Below are 22,412 nucleotides of genomic sequence, written 5' to 3'. Positions count from 1 at the left end.
TTCTTGCTCATATTCCTTATCAGGTCCTGGTGTATTACAATAATACAGAGTACAGTGCAACAAATGCTGTTTATCAATGTCAAAGGAGGGGAACTTGCTGATGGCTACATTCATCAACTCCTCGGTCACTGCCCCTGGACCAGTCGTAATCAAGTCCTGGCTGTACCAATAAAACATTCCACCCTCCGATTGCACTGCAAAGGTATCAATTTGTCGCTGTGCTTCCATACCCTGCATAGTCGGAACTACTGCTATACCAAATAGCTGCATAAGGTCTCTGCCCAACAGGTTTACTGGGCATTTTGCAGAAACAACAATTTTGCTTTTCTGGGTCAATCCTGGAACAGGATCAGTTATCACAATATTATGGGAGAGGGGCTCCTGATACAGCTGTCCATTAGCTGCTTTCACTAATATGTAATCAGGTGACTCTGAATTCTCTGGCAGTTTGGAGGGATATACCAGGGTCCATGAGGCCCCTGAGTCACACAAAAATGTGACTTCCCTCCCTTCTACCAGGAGTGTGACTTCTGGTTTTGTGTCTGCTAAATAGAGCTCTAAGCTCAATAAAGCCAAATCCAATATTTCTTTTTCTTCACTATCCATGACTTCTTGCACTTCCTCTATGTCTTCTGTCACATTCTCCACTCCCTCTATCACATACTCATTTGTCCCTTCACTGCTATCCCCTTCTAGTGATTCCTGACTATCATATAGTCAGTCCTCACCCTCCTTATCCTCCGTGGTTGCCTTCTTATTTTTCTTGCAATCCCTTGTCAAGTGTCCTATCTTACCGCATTTAAAACATTCACCCCTTTTCTTTCGCCCTTCAAAGTCCTCTGATCATTGATCAGATTGTTTGTTTCCCTGTGCATTTTTCTTGCCCTTTTTCCCAGACTGTACTACATATACGTCTGCTCCATCTTCTACAGAAAATACTTGGGCTTACTTTTTCTTTTTGCTGTTAAAATGCCTTTCAGCATGCCTAGTATATTCAAGCAATGACTGTAATCTGCTTGTACGATGATCTACCATGTGTTTTGTAATGAAACTGCTTATGGGTGCAATACTGCCTTTCAAAAATACATTCTTTAACTGCTGCTCATATGGGGAATCATGTGTCTGGTCTTCAGGAACCTGCATTCCACAATGGTTATTAAAACATTCTAACAGTCTGGCATAATACCTATCAACAGTCTCACCTTCTTGTTGGATGCATTGATTAATGCAAGTCCAGTCTGCCCTGCGTTTCCATTTCTCAGAGATTCAGTCTGTAAGACCTTTCATTCTGTTGTTTAACTCTGCGCTGCTATGTGGGAGGGGCCTGAGCGCAATATCATGGGGATTCCAGTCGCCACTAATCATGTGCCAATCTGGTCCCACAATTTGTCTGACTACTTTCTCTACCTCTTCTCCATTTAAATTATAACTCAGCCTCATTTCTTGCAAATCTTCTAAGAACTTTCTAAAATTAACTTTTGGATGGGGAATTCCCTCAGTGGCTTTTCGGATGTCTTCTGGAGTCCAAGGTCTATACACTAGAATAGTTGGGTCCTGTCCTTCTTACCATGCCTGAGGATTAGGCACTTCTATAAGTGGGCATATTTCTTCTTCACTCATATATCATAGGTTCATAGGTTCATAGGTTCATACTAGGCTATCTGCCCGAGGGCATTTACAAGCCTAGCCCATAGTTTTGTGGCTTACGCCACCCCTTTAGTATGGGGAACTATACCCATTATTTTGCTGTGCCTCTGTCTAGTAGTGACACTGAGGTAATCCCTGGGGTATATCTGCGATCTCCCATCCATTGGTCAAGTCCAATCCTTGTATTTGCATGTTTTTGTCATTTACAATTTATATCGTGAATTTCTACCCATTTGATATAACTCAATGTCCCCTTTTGAGTTTCCTGCCCGTGTTCGAGACCTGGTCTCGACGGGATCTCTAATAAACGGTTTCGCTTTTGTAGTGTCTCTACTCATAGTGACAGCAGAATATCACACGGGTGGACTAATTTGTTCACTTGCCTCATATTCTGGTAAGGGAGGTGGAGGGGCTGATGCTATTACTAAATTATTGTCCTCCTTATCTAAAAACATTGCTTTTGAATTATTATTCTTTTGTTCCCTTCGGTTTACTTCCTCAATCCACCTGTGTGCCTGAGGAATTCCTAATTGACATTGCTTTTTTACCCGACCTTTAGAATCAGTTTTAAGCTGTTTGACAAGTTTGACAAGTGAGGATTTTTTCTAGTTTACCATCAAATTCATATTTATTAACCCATTTTGAGTAATATTTAATATTATCAGCACGCTGTGACTGCATGTATTTCGCGTCTTCGGTTAACGGTGGATTTTGGGACCTTTTTGTACAATTATTACCCATTTTGTTCTACCCTTTTAATCGTTACGTAACACCTTATTTTTACATGGTACCACGGGTATTTTTATAGTCTCTTCAGAATGACTGCCTACCTGCTCTGTTTCCCTGATCTATGTCAAGACAGTAATCTTTCTGTCCCTGACTTATAAACAAAGTCTCTAACAGAGTAAATACAGATCTAGTCCCTGATCTACAACAGAAAAGAAGGTAGATTCACCTTACCTGAGCCTTCATGATTGATCACCTGGTTCGAGTAAACCCGTCCTTCAGTCGCAGATCAGAAAGTGGCTGGCCTCTTTTGTACGACAATTCAGTCAGAGGACTTTTCAAATAAGAAGAACTGATGTGGTTTCTTCCCCGTACAGTTTCAAGCCACCTGGCCTGTCTGATCCGAGGTGAAGTGAAGGATTCCGGTCCGAAGGACAAATCTGTCAAAGGAAAGAAACTTCAAAGACCAATACACGTAAGGTTCAGTTAAGGCACTTTAATTTACTTGCAGCAAGGAGACAAAAACATGCAAATACAAGGATTTGTCTAACTACTAAGAGGAAGTATGTTCATTCTTATACTGTTTTACAAGACATGGCCTTCTAAGCTGATGTAATCAAACACAACTTTAAGCATTGTTCTACAGCAGGTGTTACTTCAGATTTTCTGCTGACATGACTAGATTTGTGAGAAACTTTTTAGAAAAACAACCTGGCCTTGGTGACCAGTACTTCATTTACAAGCGTCTGTTGTACACTGTTACTTTTCAAGGTACTTTTCTAATACAGATACAAACAAATGCTAATTGCAGTTCATATTTTCAAGCAGGCTTTGTTCTAATTATCTGTTACTTCTACAGCTGTGTATGTTCTCATGGCACAGCGGAACTTTCTGTCTAAGTTTCATATAAGCAGTATTGTTCTATTCATTATTTTCCTAATGCAAGCAGAAATCATCTGCTTCTCAGTAAATTTCCAAGGCACAAGCAAGATTTATCTGACAGTACAAGGTGAAAAGGCAACTGCAGTTTGTACAGATTTATGCAGTATGAAATAGAATAAATGCGTTAACTCTTTTAGGCTCTGAATGCACTAAGCATATTACTAATACACACATTAATACATATTTTTCTAACACTGTCTCTAGCGAAGCAGCATGGCATGTCGAGCATGTCATCCCAGGCAGACAGACACTGGATCCCCTTTGAATGATTCCAGAAACTTAGTCAATTGTTGAATTCAAGAATTTTTTCTTTATACTGTGGTATCATTCTTGGTAAGGGCAGGATGCTACTCAGGGTCAGGGTCATACCAGCCTGGGCTACATGATCAAAGAGCTTTTCCATGTCTCTTTTCATGTAGTCCAGGGAGGTACGGGTCAGGTCATTCACACCAACATGGACAATGACAGAGTCATATTTGTACTTGTTCTGGAGTGACCTGACTGCTTGTGTTATGTGGCAGATCCTGGCACCTCTCTGTTTTTTGCATTTCTTTAAGTTCTCAAACTTCACCACACTATTTTCTATCAGTACATAGAGATGCATTATCATGTTCAACATCTTTATGCAAAATGTTTCATTCTCAGATGGTAAAGCCATAAGAGGTTAAACAGGATTAGGTAAATCTTTCACACAATTATATTCAAACTAGTAGTCACCATCTTGACCACATTTCCTATACAGTATTTAATACTTGTTAGAAGAGTGACACAGTTCATCACATTAAGAACATTTTTGTTTTGGACACTATTAGATTAAATGTGTTCCAGATTTGCAAAACACACAAAACATGCACACCCACACACACACACACACACACACACACACACACACACACACACACACACACACACACACACACACACACACACGCACACACACACATAAAATAAAACAGGGTTTTAGTTGCTCCCTCTCTTAACCTTTAATAACAACATTATTAGGAAGTCGAACACATCTTACTACCTGGCACTTTAATGGAAACCCACACAGTAAATGCACTAGTCCATAAATATCATTCAATATGCATTTCTTTACATCAACAACAGTATTGCAAATGACAGTGTTAGCCAAATAGTGCTTCATCTCAGGAGCAGAAGCTTCAGAGGTTCTAAATTGTACAAAATGTTTATTTTTTTAAATGTTTAAATACATACTAGAAAGCACTAGAAAATGCATACATTAATCTTTCCAGGTGCTACAAAAGATTTATAATACAAAGTAAAGACATTTTCTAACAGTTCTACAGGTTTGCACATTACTTTTGTAAACTTAATTCCTTTCCAATATGAACCAGTGCAATAACATAAGAAATATGGTATCCCATGGAAGAAATAACTGAATCTCAAATTAAATATCCCTCCAAGGGCTTATTTGCTTTAGCAGAAAAATGAACTACTTGTGAGTGTTTTGACATTGTGTCTGTAGCAGTCCCATTACTATTCATAGTATTAAGCATTCCTACATTCTTGTTTTGCACTGTAGCACTATCAAAGACTCAGAAACAACCTTTTCTTTCTCTTTTACGAACATAGTGGCGGGAAGTAGATCAGCTGTATTTATAACTTCCAGGTCAACATCCTGTATTACTGAACTTTCTACCTTTTCATAGTGGATGGAAAACAAGGTCTTTCATTCGGGACCAAAGGACTACTCTTGGTTCTGTTGTTAATGGAAACTCCCATACACTAGGGGAACTGGTTAAAGGCTGAACATTGTTTTCTTTTAGATATCTTATAGAAACAGTCTCACAGAATGAATGATTATAATTCTTGAGGATCAGACTGGGAAATGCACAGCTTTTGTGGTGGCAATATCTCCAACTACAGGATGTCACAAGGGCATATAAGGCAGTAAAATATATTAAAATGAGTATTCCCCTACAGCAAAGTCTGCAGAACAGACTATTGCTGGTAAGAAGGGCAGACAAAATAAAAATAAGCCACTTCTACACAGAACATTTTCTTGTCTTCAGTAGGAGAGTTCTTTGAATGATGTTCAAATGCTCAACAGACCCGTATTTCTCCCAACAATGGGCCAAATCATTGACATCAAATTCTTCACACCAATATGAGATGTTCAAATTGTTGCATCAATGGCAACATTAACTAGTTAAACCTTTCAAGAGATGATAGGCTAGCACCAACTCATTGGCACTGCAATGTAGCTTTTGCAGACAATCTCCATATGATTTGGTTTCACCCTCAGATTAATAGAAAATGGGCAACAGTGATAGAACCCATGGGATGGGTCACTGCACTGTATCTTATCAAATCCACATCAGCAGAGGTTTGGCTGCTAGATGCTTTTCAATGGTATCTTACTATACAATAGGTTGTACATATATGGATCAGGTTAATACGCCTTTCCTTTGTGATTTTTCTCTTTAGCATCTGGAAAGCCCTTCTTACAGATTAGCACAGTGATTTTTTTCACTTTATACACAAATACTTTACACAGAGTCCACAAAATGCAGATAATAATGACTAGAATTCTAGATGGATATTTTTTCTCTTTGTTATAGTTGTACAGAACAAACTGGCTTAAAACCAGAATAGAGCTGACACACTAGTCTTTGGTTATCCTGGTCACATTAATCCTTTAATTCTTTATATTTTGAAATTCTGTATATTCTGGAAGACATCTTTGTTAATACTGATGCACAGACAGATTCCTCTTTGTTCTTTTTATCCCTCAAAACAGCCTGTTTATGTGACATCTCTCAATTGCTTAAAAACATAATGGGGTTTATGCCCTTGGGTATTAGAACCTTTCATTGAACTCCAGTTATTATAGCAAGAATTCCAAATGCAAAATAATACTTTTTAGTATAGGATGTTTTGTAGTTCACTTTTTCTGATGGCTAGAACAAGATTAATATTACTATTTTTTGGGGGAGTTAGATAATATGATATTATTTAACATTAGTAGTTGTGTGATCTATGCTAAGATGTTACTTACTTTTGTTGTTCTGTTTTTATGAACTGTGTTATTAGTTTATTAAACTTTTAACAATTTAAAAAATGTGGCTGCAATAGATGGCTATGTGTTTTTTGTTGTTGTTGTTTTTATGATTAGAATGAGTGTGTGTATGACAAAGGATTGCTGGGCATCTTAAAGTAGCAAGTAGGCTACACTTAACTTTTTACTTTCCATCACAGCCAAGTATCAGCACTGTATACAATAAGTGTCTATGGTGTTCTGGGCACAATGTGTATGATAACAACTGATCACTGGCAGAGTGACACTGAGTGAACTATTGCCATCTTACAGCACTTGGTGCTCTGATTGAGTTTTTGACTGTGATCCCTTCTGTGAACAGTCTGCATGTGGTCCTAGTTTCTGTATGGGTTTTATTCAGGTGCTCTGTTTCTTCCCTCAGACTCTCAGCTCTATAATATTTGCCTGTATTTCCTTGCAAGCAATCGTCTTCTCAGTTTATTGTGAATTGCTGTTTTGTTAGCTTTTGAACATCAAGCATTAGAAATAACTTATTTTTCCTTGCACAAAAAAAAAAAAGGTTCAAACTTTCTTCCTTTCCCATGATTCTTTGTTTAAGCCATCATTAGATCAAAAGGTTATAAAACAAGCTGCAAGGCAAAGTTCAAGACATCTAAAACTCTATGACATCTGAGCACCATGTGGCCCTCTGACCCCCGGCTTAATTCAGTGATTCAGTTTCTTCCACCAAATGTATTACAGTGAAGTCTTTGCCACTTGCTGTGTGTTAAAAGGCTGGAGAAAAAGCTAAAAGATAAGAGAAAGTAGGAAAAAAAAACAAGAAATAGCTAATCTGTTTGAATTAGGTGGTGCCAGAATGGGGGGTGGGGAGACATGGTAAGAGCACTGAGGAAATGTACAGGGATCCAATGTGTGCAACAGTGTGGGGAGGGAGTCAGTGGAGTCCTTTGTCTGTTGTTCTGTTTCATATAAGGGTGGCCTTGTTGACTGTAGTCAGACATTTTTATTTATTTATTTATTTATTTAACATTTGTTGACCGGGAATGTCCGACTAGGTTCCACAGAGCCTTTTTTCAGCGGAGGCCCGGGGAGAAATGCTCCAGATGTCTGAGGTGTATATACTCAATAAAGTGGCTATAATGAGTGGGTACTAATACAGTCTGTGGAAGAAAATTACACTCTGTGCCAGTTAATTGCAGCCCCTCTGATTCTAAATTTGACCTCCAGAATCAGACTTTGCTTGTCAAAGCTAGAATCAGAGGAGCTGCATCCAACTGGCACAGAGTGTCAAGGTATAGTATATGACAAAAGAATGCAAAAGAAGTCAAAAAATAAGGTGTAGAAAACAGTGTTGTGACCACCAGCACTACTGTATGGTACAAATACCTGGGCAGTAAAGCCAGAGCATCGTGTTAGTCTTAACCAGATTAATAGTTAAAACACAGCGGCCTGATGCTGTGGAATGTCATTGAGAAAGACAATTAAAAAAGAAGAGGAGTTTGTCCCAGATATCAGTGTCATCTGTATACATATGTATACTAATGCGGAGACCAGATATTCCCATTAGCTATATATACACAGCAAAAAAAGACTAAATGCAAGGATGGAGAACAGAAGGACACCAGACTGGTCCGCTTAAATTTGCAATGCTTGTATCTGCTGATAATCAAAAGATTTTGCTTAGTGTATAATTTGAAAAAAGTCTAAGCATTTAGACTCAAAATATAAATTGAAGGGAGGTTGATTAAAATAACACCATATAATTTATATGAATCAAGCATCTGAATTCACAGAGTGAAACGAATAATCTTTGAAAGAAAACAATGACAACAAATAGCTTTAGAAAGCATATTTGTAAGTGTGGTAGCAATGAAATTATTAAAATTGTGTTATTAATCTACTGCATCTTGTGTGTGGGACAAAGGGCATTTCACAGGCTTTTAAATGTTTATGTGAAGAATGCTTGCATTGCTTCAACTTCTGTGTCCCAGAACAATACCTCCAAATACATTTCTTTCTTTTGTTGCACTGTGTTGATCTGGTTAGTTCCAATAGACCAGTGGCCTTTTTCAGGGGAGAACAAGACAGAATTTGTACTAAACAGGGGAACTCTAGGGGATTGTAAGAGAAAATTGTACAAAACCATTGAAAAGATACATAAGGTTATTATGTCTGGGACTTGGTTTATTTATTTAATTGAATGTCAGGAAATACCACAAAGTAAACAAGAAAAAAACGATGGAAACCTGTGATGCTATGAAGCAATTTAAATATTGTTGATGTTGAATGATACATTTGTTCTTTTTTCTTTCGTTGTATTCTTTATTTTATATTTATAAAGAAGGTCAGAGAAAATGTGCAGCATTTTATTTCTTTAATTTCACATTCTTATAATAAGGAACTTTACTCTTTTAGATGAGCACTGTGGGTCTTTTACATCCACATGAAATACCATCATTTTAGGCAGATTGGACCTCAGTTTAATGTTTTTATGGAAAGGAAGAATATTTAGGACCCTTTATTCTGGACCGAGCTAGGAAAGATGTGTAGCAGGTAAAGGTGATAAAGGATAATGAGGGAAACATACTCACAAGCGAGGAGAGTGTGTTGAGGAGATGGAAAGAGTACTTTGAGGGGTTGATGAATGAAGAGAATGAGAGGGAGAGAAGGATGGATGATGTGCTGATAGTGAATCATGAAGTGCAGTGGATTAGCAAGGAAGAAGTAAGGATAGCTATGAAGAGAATGAAAAATGGAAAGGCTATTGGCCCAGATGACATACCTGTGGAAGCATGGAGGTGTTTAGGTGAAATGGCAGTGGAGATTTTAACCAGATTGTTTAATGAAATCTTAGAAAGTGAGAGGATGCCTGAGGAATGGAGACAAAGTGCTTTGGTACCGATTTTTAAGAATAAGGGTGATGTGCAGAACTGTAGCAACTACAGAGGGATTAAATTGATCAGTCACAGCATAAAGTTATGGGAAAGAGTAGTGGAAGCTGGGTTAAGAAGGGACGTGATGATTAATGATCAGCAGTATGGTTTCATGAAGGGAAAGAGCACTACAGATGTGATGCTTGCTCTGAGAGTGTTGATGGAGAAGTACAGAGAATGTCAGAAGGAGTTGCATTGTGTTTTTGTAGATTTAGAGAAAGCATATGACAGGGTGCAAAGAGGAGTTGTGGTATTGTATGAGGAAGTCAGGAGTGTCAGAGAAGTATGTAAGAGTGGTACAGGATATGTACGAGGGTAGTGTGACAGCGGTGAGGTCTGAGGTGGGAGTGATGGATGCGTTTAAGGTGGAGGTGGGATTACATCAAGGATTAGCTCTGAGCCCTTTCTTATTTGCAATGGTGATGGACAGGTTGACAGATGAGATCAGGCAGGAGTCCCCGTGGACTATGATGTTTGCAGATGACATTGTGATCTGTAGTGAGAGTAGGGAACAGGTGGAGGAGACCTTGGAGAGATGAAGATATGCTCTAGAGAGAAGAGGAATGAAGGTCAGCAGGACTAAGATAGAATATGTGTGTGTGAATGAGAGGGAGGATAGAGGAATGGTGAGGATGCAAGGAGTAGAGGTGGCGTAGGTGGATGAGTTTAAATACATGGGGTCAATAGTTCAGAGTAATGGTGAGTGCTGAAGAGAGGTGAAGAAGAGAGTACAGGCAGGATGGAGTGGGTGGAGAAGAGTGTCAGGAGGGATTTGTGACAGACGAGTACCTGTAAGAGTTTAAGGGAGGGTCTACAAGAGGGTAGTGAGACCAGCTATGTTATATGGATTGGAGACAGTGGCATTGACAAAAAGGCAGGAGTTTGAGCTGGATGTGGCAGAGTTAAAGATGTTAAGATTTGCACTGGGTGTGATGAGGTTGGACGGGATTAGGAATAAGTATATTAGAGGGTCAGCTCAGGTTGGAAGGTTTGGAGACAAAGTCAGAGAGGCAAGATTACATTGGTTTGGACATGTGCTGAGGAGGGATGCTGAGTATATTGGGAAAAAGATGCTAAGGATGAAGCTACCAGGTAACAGGAAAAGATGAAGGCTTAAGATAAGGTTTATGGATGTGGTAAGAGAGGACATGCAGGTGGTTGGTGTGACAGAGCAAGATACAGAGAACAGGATGAAATGGAAACAGGTGATCCGCTCTGGTGACCCCTAATGGGAACAACCGAAAGAAGATGATGATTCTGCACTGTAGAGTCAACAATGAACAATGAATCCAACCACCTGACATGGGAAGAGAGCACACAGTGTTCTAATCCTCCTACAAGAAAGGTGATTATGCCACTTGTTACACAATGTGCTTTGCAGTGATATTGCTTTTGGTATTCAGATACTTACCTGCAGGTTTACCTTCTCCCAACACTGATTCTAAGGTGAGCATATATGTTCACCTTGCTTTTCCATCTGCATTGTATACCCCTGATTTTTAACCACTGAATGGGTCACCCTATCATTTTGAGTTGGTGATTCTGTACTTATGTAGAACTATTTTGGTGAATTGTGTTACTGAGTCACAGGAAAGCTTACTTACTTACTTACAAAATATTAATTTTCTTGGGATTAGACAATATTACTATAATCAGTTTTTATGGCCAGATTGCCTAGCTTCTGTACTGTGTGACATAATAAACTTTTTGACTTAGAATAGTGTCACCTATTAAATTCATTGAAAATATTTATTTATGTGTCTGCTTATGCAACAGTCATTCATCTTAATATATGTTACAAATGCATGTCTGGCTCATTGCAATAACATGCCCATTATCCAGTTTTCCCATATACGTAACAAACAAACTTGCACCTCCATGATTTCTACATAATATTTAGGGGGTGTGAAATGAGTCCTGGGGCTGCATCAGTAATATTTCTTAGTCACATAGTTTGCTCTTGTGCATGAATCACACTGCAGTCTGAATTGCTCTTATGGGGGAACTGTCACTGAGTATGTGCCTGAAGACTACTTCCCATTTCATGTCAACAACCCCTTCTAATTACAACTGTTTACTGGAATTTCTTAAAATAAGACGGTTAATTGAGGGATTGCTAATTTATTTAGTTCCAGGTACATCTTCTTCTATAGTGTGTAATGAAACTGTGGCAATGACCATACTCAACAAGGTGTACCTAGTATGAAAAAAGGCTGACCTTCCACTGGATGCACTACTCGTGCTGAATTCCCTTACAGACAACTGGGTGGTTACTGCTAAAACGTATAATATTCCAGACTGAGAATAGGTTTGTTTTAAACACATATGCATAGACACAAACACACACATGGAAGCATACATGCGTGCACACACACACACACACACACACACACACACACACACACACACACACACACACACACACACACACACACACACACACATTCTGAAATGTCCATGCAAAATAAAGCAATTTTTATAGTTTGGGGATAATATAGATTCTTACAGCTTAATACACTAAAAGCATTTTTATTAAAACAAAGGTATTCCAATATCACTCTCTACTGCCTTGAAATTATTAATATCCCACTATATTGAACATTTAAGGTAATTCAGATACAAAGTTCTAAGCACTGGAGACAGTATATTAACTTAATAAATTCATTTTTGTAGGTTCACTGTTTTCACAGCTAACATTGCAGTTTTGCATTACACTACCAAATGTTTCCAGAATTTCCTGCTTTGATACCTTAGCTAACTGTTAAATTATTAATATTTCAAATGAATGTTGCGGTTACTAAGCTTTCTGCAAAAGCTTGCCTCATGAGAATTAGCCAATAAATGATACTGATTCAATTGATTTGCATATTTTGACATTATTAACAGTCTATTTATCTTACGGCTATGAAAGCTCACTGCCCAGCACACTGAAATGCAAACTACTCAGGCAATACAATCTTCATAAATAAAATTAAAGCTATTCTGTGCATAAAGGTTTGATGTCCCATTTCAAAGTTCATATTTAAAACATGTCATAAGAAGAATGAATACTGCGACAACATTTGAATTAGGAACAGTAACATTAATGTTGCTGTTTTTTTATTGTGCCACTAGAACTATGTGATGTAAATCTTGACTTTGTGTATAAGAAAATAAAATGTGTCCTCTATATGAATTTTTGCCTTCAGGCATTCTAAAGGGCAGGGGAGAGAATATGTGATGATGCATTGTATATTATATAAAAGCAGAAAAATTCATGTGGGAGATGACACCCTAATAATGAAATGCAAAATTAGCTTTGCAATGCATGCCTGTATTAATATGTGGGAGTATGATGGTCCACATGGGTTGAGCCAGTGTACACATATGAAAAATAAATAATTTGAGAAGGCACATAAACTGTTTCTAACTAAATTTCGCAAAATGCATGTAACAATGAAAAATATCTAAAGTTCATCTGGTGCAGCAGCAAACGTCTACTGTACAAAACAACAAAATCCATATATTCATCCCTAGTTTAAAAAGAACAGCTATTTTTTTTATTATTTATGGCATTTTGTAAGCATGTCACATGGGAGCAGATTCGTATGCATGACATTTAACGTGACATCTCAGATTCTCTCTTGCCTCCGTTTCTCTACTGTTACATTAAGTATGGACATATCTGAATTCTGATGTGCACATCCAAGTATAATTCAGATAAATTCTGATAACTATCCCCCCTCCCAAGATACTAGAGAGAATTAGCAGCAACACAGCTACTCGGGCATACAAAATGTAATATACTAGTATGGAAGATTCAGTTCTGCCTCATTAATTAAAGGATAACTTTAATTAATCTGCACTATATGAAGCAATAACAGTCTTTTGAGAATGATTAAGGGCTGAGGTGCTTGATTTAATGCAAAAGATGGTTTTGTAATTATGCTGCCATTCTGTGAAGAAAGTTTTCTTCAGATACGTGCCTCAACATGATTCTATCACTTAATGATATAAGTTTCTCTTCTTATTGCCTACTGTTGGAATTTTGCATGAATTGGCTGTGTTCTTCTTTCTTCTAAAATTCAGAGTAACAGTCAGTATTTTGAAATTACTTAAAAGAAGTCTTCATGTATGTTAATTATGGAAAACAATTCATCACTAGCTCACTCCAAGTTTGTGATCTCTGCGAAGATGTCAGATGAAATGAATTTTGTTTTGCTTGCACAATACTAATAAATAGTTTAACCAGCTTTTGAAAGTGATGCTGCTGAAGAAACAATAGGCGAGCGAAATTTTCTTATTAACAAGCAAAGGGCTGCATTATGACACTACTTGTGATTTTTTTCCAGACATTTCAATACATTTCTGATAAGAATACATGTGTGTGTATATTTTGTACAAATTTACTTATTTCTTGGCTAGTCGTGTCACACAAAATGTAGGACAACAAAATATGTCATATAACAATCCAGATATCTTTGCTGTTTATTTGTTTTATTTTGTTTTGTTTTAACTGTGTGATGTGAGATGCTTCTGTGAATCTTTTTGCCACAACCTGGGCTAGATGTGTAAAAACAATGCAGAAACTACACACTTTATAAATAGCAATGCACATACTACAAATAAAATATATCTTCAGATATCTGCTCAACAATATAGGTATAAGCATTATGAAATTATTTTTCTTCATGGCATAAATTAAATGTTGATTCAACTATTATTTAAAGGGGAACCATTGATATAATTGTTTTAAAGATAAGAAATAGACTTAAAGGCTTATCTGGTAGCCATCATGTCTGAATAACAGGCATGCAACTTGTTCCTGGAGATGGGATATTTCTTAAAAGATGATTTCTTCCCTGTAGAGGAAACAAACTCCATTTGCACGAGCCAGATGCTAGAATGACATTTCTTACCATGGTAAACCTGTTTGATGCAGGAAAGTTAGATAGTTAGTTAGTTAGTTAGTTAGTAAGTAAGTTAGTAGGTTACACTTGTTAACTGGAAGAATGAACTGGTCAAAAAACTGACATCAGGCATTTCCATGACCACATGGCAGAAACAGAGTGAAGACGTGTAAAATTTACATAGAATAATATTGATATAGTCATTATGTGTAGATTTCAGTAGATGTTAACAGTAACAATAATAGGATGGAAAAGTTTGATTTGTCATTTTATGGAGCATATGTAGTATTGCTATGAAAAAGACTTTTCCTGGGATTCAATAAATGTTTTTGCTGTGCAAGAATAGTGCAGCAGCTCCTGCACAGAATATGGCCAGCAAGCAATCCAGTAAACAAGGCTGGGGGCATGCATGAGCCTGCCAGCACTATTCTGGCATGGACACCACTGAATAATGCTAATTACCTCATTTGCTGGTGAAAACCATGCAAATGAGGCGAATTAGCGATTCAGTAAGCAGGCAGACATCTGTGCCAGAACAGTGTCCATTGCAGAAATGTATTCAGTTTTGTACATTTACATTTCTGCAGAAATCAAAATTGGGGCACAATCATTAGGCATGCCAATGGCCAAAAATATGGCCATTGGCATGGAAAAGTGTTGCAAAAATATGAAAGTTTTTTTTGGCCGATTTCGGCCATTTAAGCATAGCGTAGCGGCGTGCAAACAGGATTGTGCCAAAAATTTAAAAAAAAATGTGAAAAGACAATTTTAAGTGAAATCTGCATTTTGCCATTATAGTGTATGGCATGTAGAATCAAAACAATAACAAGTAACACTGGTTGCTAAGAAGGAAGGCTCTGGTGTAATGGTCTAATAAGGGACTTAGGCAGTGGGGTATGCAAATGAGCGCATTTTACTGAATCACAAAATGGAAGACCATTCTCTGGCTGCACCAAACCATGTAGGAGCTATAAGGCAGTGGTGTAAGCAGGAGGAGCAGCTGACAGGAAAAGGGGGTGTGTCATGCTTGGTGTAAGTACATTGGAGCTCCATGGCTCCCATTTGAGCTTAGCTAAGCACAGGTAAGCAATGGTGTGCATCTCAGGCTATAATGACTTATTCCATGAAATGAATAGCGTGGTTGTGTCCAGGGGAGGGACATTTCTGCTTCAAAGTACTTATTTTAGCTACACAGGTTTGCACAGTGGACACTGGGTCTAAAACAAACAAACAAAAAAAAAAACAGAAATAGCAGAACTGTTTACATTTGGGCACTGGGTTTGCTCGTCACACCTTGGGGCTTAAAAGGGGGTGGACATGGGAAGGGAAGGGCAAAAAAAAGGGAAATAGCAGAATAAAATAAATCAAGTACAAATAATATAGCAGGCAGGTGGAATGTATCATAGCCAGCCAATCATACAGCCAGCATCTGCAGCACATAAGTATAAACTGTGCAAATACCTTTCAGTCTGTTTTATCCCACAAACTCTGTATCATTGGTGTACACACTCAGGGGAATTTTAACTGACAAAATGTTAGGGGCTGCTGTCACTTTGATACATCAGTATGTGCTAGAGGATGAGGGCAGTGAAGAGGATAATGCTGTCAACCGCCCCAGACTGAGGAGGAGGAGAAGAGTGTTCAGACCCAGGTTAACCAACCAGGGCTACATGATCTGGAGATACTAGAGCATTACAGGGTGGACAGAAATATACCTCAGCAAATCTTCGAGCTCTGCCGGCCTCACCTCACAACCAGAGCCAATAGAGGGGAACCCATCTCAGTGGATACCAAGGTATGTGTAGCCTTAAGAATACTAGCTACAGGTACTTTCCAAAGACCTACCAGGGACATCATGGGGGTCTCACAGGCATCTGCATCCAGGGTACTTCACCAGTTCCTGGATGCCATGCTCAAACATGGCAGTGAGCACATTTACTTCCCCAGTACCTGTGAGGAGAGGACCAGCAATATGCAGCTCATCCACTGTGTAGCAGAATACCCAGAGGTACTGGGTGCCATAGACTGCATGCACATCTACATCAAAGCACCATCCGGTGAACAGGGTAGGGTCTACATAAACTGCAAGGGCTTTCACTCCATCAACTTCCAGGTCATGTGCAATGCCCAGGGCATTATCATTAATGTCTGTGCTGGCAGGCCTGGAGGCTATCACAACTCCCACGTATGGCATTCCTCACAGCTGTATCAGGGATTTGCCAGGGGGGACATCCCATATGGCTATCTAGAGGGGGATGCTGGCTATGCTCTGGAGCCGTGGATGATGAGACCCATCAGAAATACACACACACCAACTCAAGAATGCCATAATGAGGCACACACACAAACCAGGATCATTATAGAGCATGTGTTTGGGATGCTCAAGTCACGGTTCCACTGTCTTGACATATCTGGTGGAGCCTTGCAGTTCTTTCCAGCCACATGTGCCCACATGTTCATTGTATGTGCCATGCTACACAATATGATCCTGCAGAAACAGCTGCAGCAGGAAAAGCACGAAGAAGGACCACACAGCCCCCCACCATTGCCAATGTTCCCACAGGCACAGAGGGTCTTGGAGAAGCAACACCTTGAGCCAGCCCCTGTAGGCAGGCGGAGGTGTGCCCAGTACACCATGGCCTTGGCAAAGAGGCAACGCATAGCACACGCACTGAAAATGTAGGGACCCAGGGACTGACACCCCTCCTCAACTTGCACACACAGTAAAATGGATGGCACACACATCACACTACCTGTAACTTACCATGTATAGGCAGTGTACTGCGTGCATCTGACATAGGCAGCCCTCAAGCACTGTCCTCACAACTGCCGGAGGCACAAGGTAAGTCAGTCTTCTTAACAATAGATAAATGGATTAGTATGTTCTGGTAGCATATCTATGGTACCACTGCATGCATGCAAGGGAATGGGGTAGCCTACTGGGATAGCAGCAGACAACTGATAGCTATGTGGGACACCAGGAAATGTTTGCACAATACTGGCTCCCCCACACTATGCAGTAGTACCCAAGGTGACAGTTCCAATTGCAGTATATGTGGAGTCCAACTAACTGGGGAGTCATAGGTCACAGGCATGGATGACAGCATGGGGGTCCCATACTCAACGCTCAGCCTTACCCAGCAAGTCAGCTGTAGAAAACCTTAAAGAAATGTCTGGCAAAGGTCCACAAATGGCAATAATGATGAAATACTCTCCTACAGACTTACACAGCAGGTCTTGCAGTTGCAGTGAGGCTCTGAAGGGTAAGAAGTCAGAAACTCAAATTATGCCACTACAGTCTGACATGTGGTCCTTAGTGATATGCCTCTAGTCTCCAAGACAGGGCACAATACTATGCTAAATGGATCCAAAATGTACAGCAAATATCAGCACAGTCTGTACAAATGTGTACAGTTAACAGGTGTTTCCCCCCATATTCCAATAGAAATGCATTAACATGTATGTTTACAGGTAAATAGCAGCAGAGCAGACATTGTCAGGGCTGTCCCATTCAACATGATAACTTGTTACATGTCCACAATATGCAGGGGTCAATGAGCTATGTATATGTGTGGTTAATACTGTCAGCATTTGGCCAGCACTTACTCCCGGCTGTTGTGTCATAGTGGCGTAGGTACAGTGTTGTCTTTGACAGGGCCATGTTCCAAGAACTGGAGTGCCAAGTATTCTGCATGTGAGCTACACCTACGGTAAGAGTTGTGCACACTGTCCAGATGTCAATAGCTCAATAGCTGTTAATGCAGGAATGCTGTAAAGGTCATGGACAGGGGGCCACATATATGGACAGTACACAGCTAGGAGTAATCTACACAGTGCTCTCAACTGCACAGACATATTGCAGAATGTCCAGAGGTTTGCATTATAATTGTGGTCTGTATAACATGAAATAGTAGCTCTCTGGCAAATTACTAGGAAATCACATAAGACTAAGGTCAGAAAATAATGACAGATTGTAGTGTCAGACTTCATACACTATAGAAATACACATGGTAATGCAAAATCTGTTAATGAATCACCTTTCTGTTTGTAAGGTCAATACATAAAAATGGTCCCTATATTTAGGCCTCTGTCCCCAACCGCTTATGGCTTTGTCCAGATGTCTGGCTCTCAGAAGTTGAGAGGTATGGTTCCTACTTGGACAGCAGGTGCCTGAAGGTCAGTGTACTGCCAGTGTATAAAAGGCTGCCCCCTTTCTGTGTCAGCACTGACAACATGTCACTGGCCAACAGCCATACCCCTGGAATGACACAGGGTGTCACAGAAGGAGTACAAGTATGCCTTGTATATCTGTTCTGCTTGTCCTAATATTGCATTTGCCTGCCAAATATTTGCAAAACAAGAGAGGGTCTTGTCAAAACAGCAATGGCAGACAGTGGGGAAGCAGACATCAAACCCATAAGAGCAAACAAGCAATTACCAAACCAGTCTCACAACTGTCTATGTTTTGCAGAACATTATTAACACCCTTTCCCCATGGTTGGGCCATAATCTGACTGTCATATTTGGGCCTGTGCAGATGTCAATCTGTGATGGTATGACAGCTAGGCCCACATGCAGCCTCATAATAACATTTAGCAACACAAACCATCTAAGGACCACAGCAAATGGAGTGATGCAATGATGGACAAACTGCTAAATAGGTACATTCAGAGGTGTGAAGCCCCCAACCTTGTGTCCGATGTAATGGCATGTAGCCTGCCCATATCAGAATTACAAATACATAACAGCAGCCACTGTGGCCAAACCCTGTGACTGGACTACAGAAGGACAAAGAGATACACATAAGAGGAAGGGGAACCACTGGCCAGACAAATGGAGAATGTACACACCAGAACAGATTGCGCAGTAACATAGGTGCCATGCAGTGTAAGGAGTCAGTAAATATCACCTGCAAATACACAACACACCCATGTAAGTGGAAGTCCACAACAAACGAAAACTCAAACAATGGACACCTCTGAGGCAAAATCACAAGAGGACTCCACAAAACTTACACACCACAGACCATCTAAACTCCACACATCAGGGTCTTACAAATATTACACACCCCAAATACCTACCCTATACAGATAGGCTAACAGCACTGTCACCTACCCTGTTCCATACAGACTCTGCTGAGGTGACCACTGTCTGGCATACAACGCAATCCAGACCCTGTCTTGATGGGACTGCGGCACATCTGGAACTCAAGGCCCACTACATCAACCTGTAGGAGCAGCATCAACCTGGGCTGTGATATCAGTATGGCTTGTTGGTGTGACAGATATGTGTACCACACACTCTCCCATCTGTGGAATACACTCCCTCTCAACAACAAGCCAAGTGCCACAATACCCCTAGTGATGTGCTCCCTGTATAACTACATGGGAAACACAAAATACAGTCCTGCAATCCCAACTGTGTCCCTGCTGGACAGGGGCTCTGTGTGCTGACATGTTATAACATGGGCTACAATCTCATCTGCATGGGTTATAAGGGCTTCAGTGCCAATACCCTACTAATGTCATAGCAACCTATCAACCTATACACAACTGTCTGTCAGTGGTTCACCACATTACTCTGTACTGCTCTGCCACTGACATACCTGGAAGTCACAGTGCTATGTGGAATATACTACACATATAATGGACATTTCTGCACAGTAGAATGCACTCTGTACACACACCCATACCCCCCATCCTCTGACAGCAAGACATCTGGACAAGGTCATAAATATAAGTGGGACAAAGGCATAGTGATAGGAACATGTTGTAAATATTGGCCTTACGTACTGAGAAAGTTGGTAGGATAAGGAGTTTTGCATTAGCAGGAATTGTCCAAAGGTTATGAAGTCTGAAACAATAATGTCTGTCATTATTTTTTTAATGTCAGTCTTCAATTATATGCAACTAACTTGCCATAAAAACACAAGTTTATCTAGACTGGATGAAACTTATAGACAAACACCTGGACAATCTGCCAAAAAATGTACAGTTGAGAGGTATGGACACACCAGTATATGACTTTTCAGGTAAGAAGAATACCACACAAGCAGAAGATCCCCAGCCAGTATATCACCAAGTTGGTGGGATGTTTACACAGCTTCATCAGTCAACCAGCTGTAGCCACACCTCGCAACTGGCAGTTTTGGCCAATAATGTATATAGTCGGGCTCATAATATTGGTCTGTGCATCATATATCTTGTATTCCACTGGTAAAGCACTGTGATAATCTTAGGATATCTGTCACTAGTTAATGACACAATACATTGCAGTGTCAGTATTCAGATATGAGTTCATAAGTAGGTACTAGGCTATTGGCCCTAGGGCCTATATAAGCCTAGCTAAAAAGGTACCCTGGCTTTTGCCACCCAAGAAAATTATTTTCCTTTGCCCCTGTCGAGCAGAGTCACAGAAGTGATCCCCAGGGTGAATTTCCTGTCTCCCATCCAATCATCAAGATTTTTCTTGAAGAGTGCTAATGAGGAGCTTTGCTTGATATAGATAGGTAGTTTGTTCCAGAGTACAGGAAGTCTCTGGGACAGGAATCTATGCCTCCAGCATGTTCTGTTTATTGTGGTGACAAGGTTTAGATCCCTAGAGCGTGTAGCTCAGAGGGATTGGGATTTCTTTAAGTGGAGCATGTCCAACAGCTCTGAGTTTGACATAGCTTTGTATGTTAGGCAGAGATCGCCTCGTAGTAGGCGATATGCAACGGAGTAAAGCTGGAGTTTTTTGAGACAGTCTGAGTAGGGCATCTGCTTGAGGCCAGTAATCCTCTTTCTGAGGTATTTCTGCAGCCTTTCTAGTTGTTGTAGATGTCTTGTGAGGTATATACCAAAAAGGGCGTTGTACTCTATAAAGGGTCTAAGGAGTGACGAGTAGAGGGGAACAATGACCTCTTTTTTCCTGGATGAGAACCCTTTTGTAATGAGGTGTGCCATGTAGAAGGATTTCCTGACTACTGTGGTGATGTGATTATCAAAGGGGAGACTACTGTCCACCTGTGTCCCAAGGTCTCTTATCACACTTTCAGTGTTAAGTAGACTACCGCCTATGTGGTAGTTCATGGGTACAGAGTTTTTACCAAAAGGGATGACAATGCACTTTTTGGCATTGAGCTTGAGGCCATGGCTTTGACACCAGGCATCTGTCTCTGTGAGGCCCTTTTGTAGGATGTCCAGATTGTTAGGAGTTTTGATTATGGCTCCTAATTTGCAGTCATCTGCGAACTTCATTAGCCAAAGACCTTCTGTGTCAGCCTGTACTTCTGAGAAGTAGATACCAAACAGGAAAGGACTCAGGACTGAACCCTGTGGTACTCCACTTGTCACTGGTCTGAAGTTAGATTTGGAGTCTGCTACTTTCACAGTGTGGATTCTGTCAGTGAGCCACTTGGCAACTCATCTTGTGACATAGGGATTTATACTTAGTTTACTGAGTTTATCTATACTTCTAGTGTGGGGGATGGTGCCGGAAGCCTTGGTGTGATCTTAATAGGCTGTGTGAACCACCTTACTCTCATCTACGGCTTTGGTGACCACTTCAAAGAAGTCTATCAGGTTTAGGAGACATGATCTGCCATTTACAAACCTGAATTGGGTAGTATCCAGAGTTTGGAGATTACCAGTGTCATTGTTTATAAGTTCCATGATGATACGTTCTATAGCCTTGCAGACCAGGCTCGTCAGGCTAATGGGGTGGTAGTTCCTGGGTTCTGTGGTGGCTCCCCCTTTGTGAAGTGGGATAACCATCACTGTGCACCATTCAGTGGGCACAATGCCTGAGGTAAGGCTATGATTGAACATGGTACTTAGGTGGGGTGCCAGTCTGTTCTGTAGTTCATGTAGAATGCAGCCTGGGATGTAGTCAGGTCCCATGGATGCTGTGTTCTTGGCTTTGGACAGTGTGATTTTTACCTTTGCAGCCGTGATTACAGGAACTTTGTATTCTTCCGGTATAGAGATGGGTCCCTTAGGGAGTGAGAGGGGGTTAAAGTTAGCACTGAACCTATCTGCCAGGATGTTGGCAATACCTGTTGGTTCTGTATATTTAGTGCCTTTGTGCTGTAACTCAGAGCAGATCTGAGTATTGCCATTGAGATTCTTGATATAGCTATAGAATGCTTTGTGGTTGTCTTTAGAATCAGTGGCAATTTTGTTTTGAGTAGTTTTCCCATTTAATGGTGGGGTAGTTGATATGTCAGAAAATATCTGCTAAAACAAACCCAATACCTCTAGGAAAGTCCTGTTTACT

Source organism: Protopterus annectens, chromosome 3.part1 (genome assembly GCF_019279795.1).
Source record: "Protopterus annectens isolate FY-2018-M chromosome 3.part1, PAN1.0, whole genome shotgun sequence".
Lineage (NCBI taxonomy): Eukaryota > Metazoa > Chordata > Ceratodontiformes > Protopteridae > Protopterus > Protopterus annectens.
Note: the sequence above shows the minus strand (reverse complement) of the source record.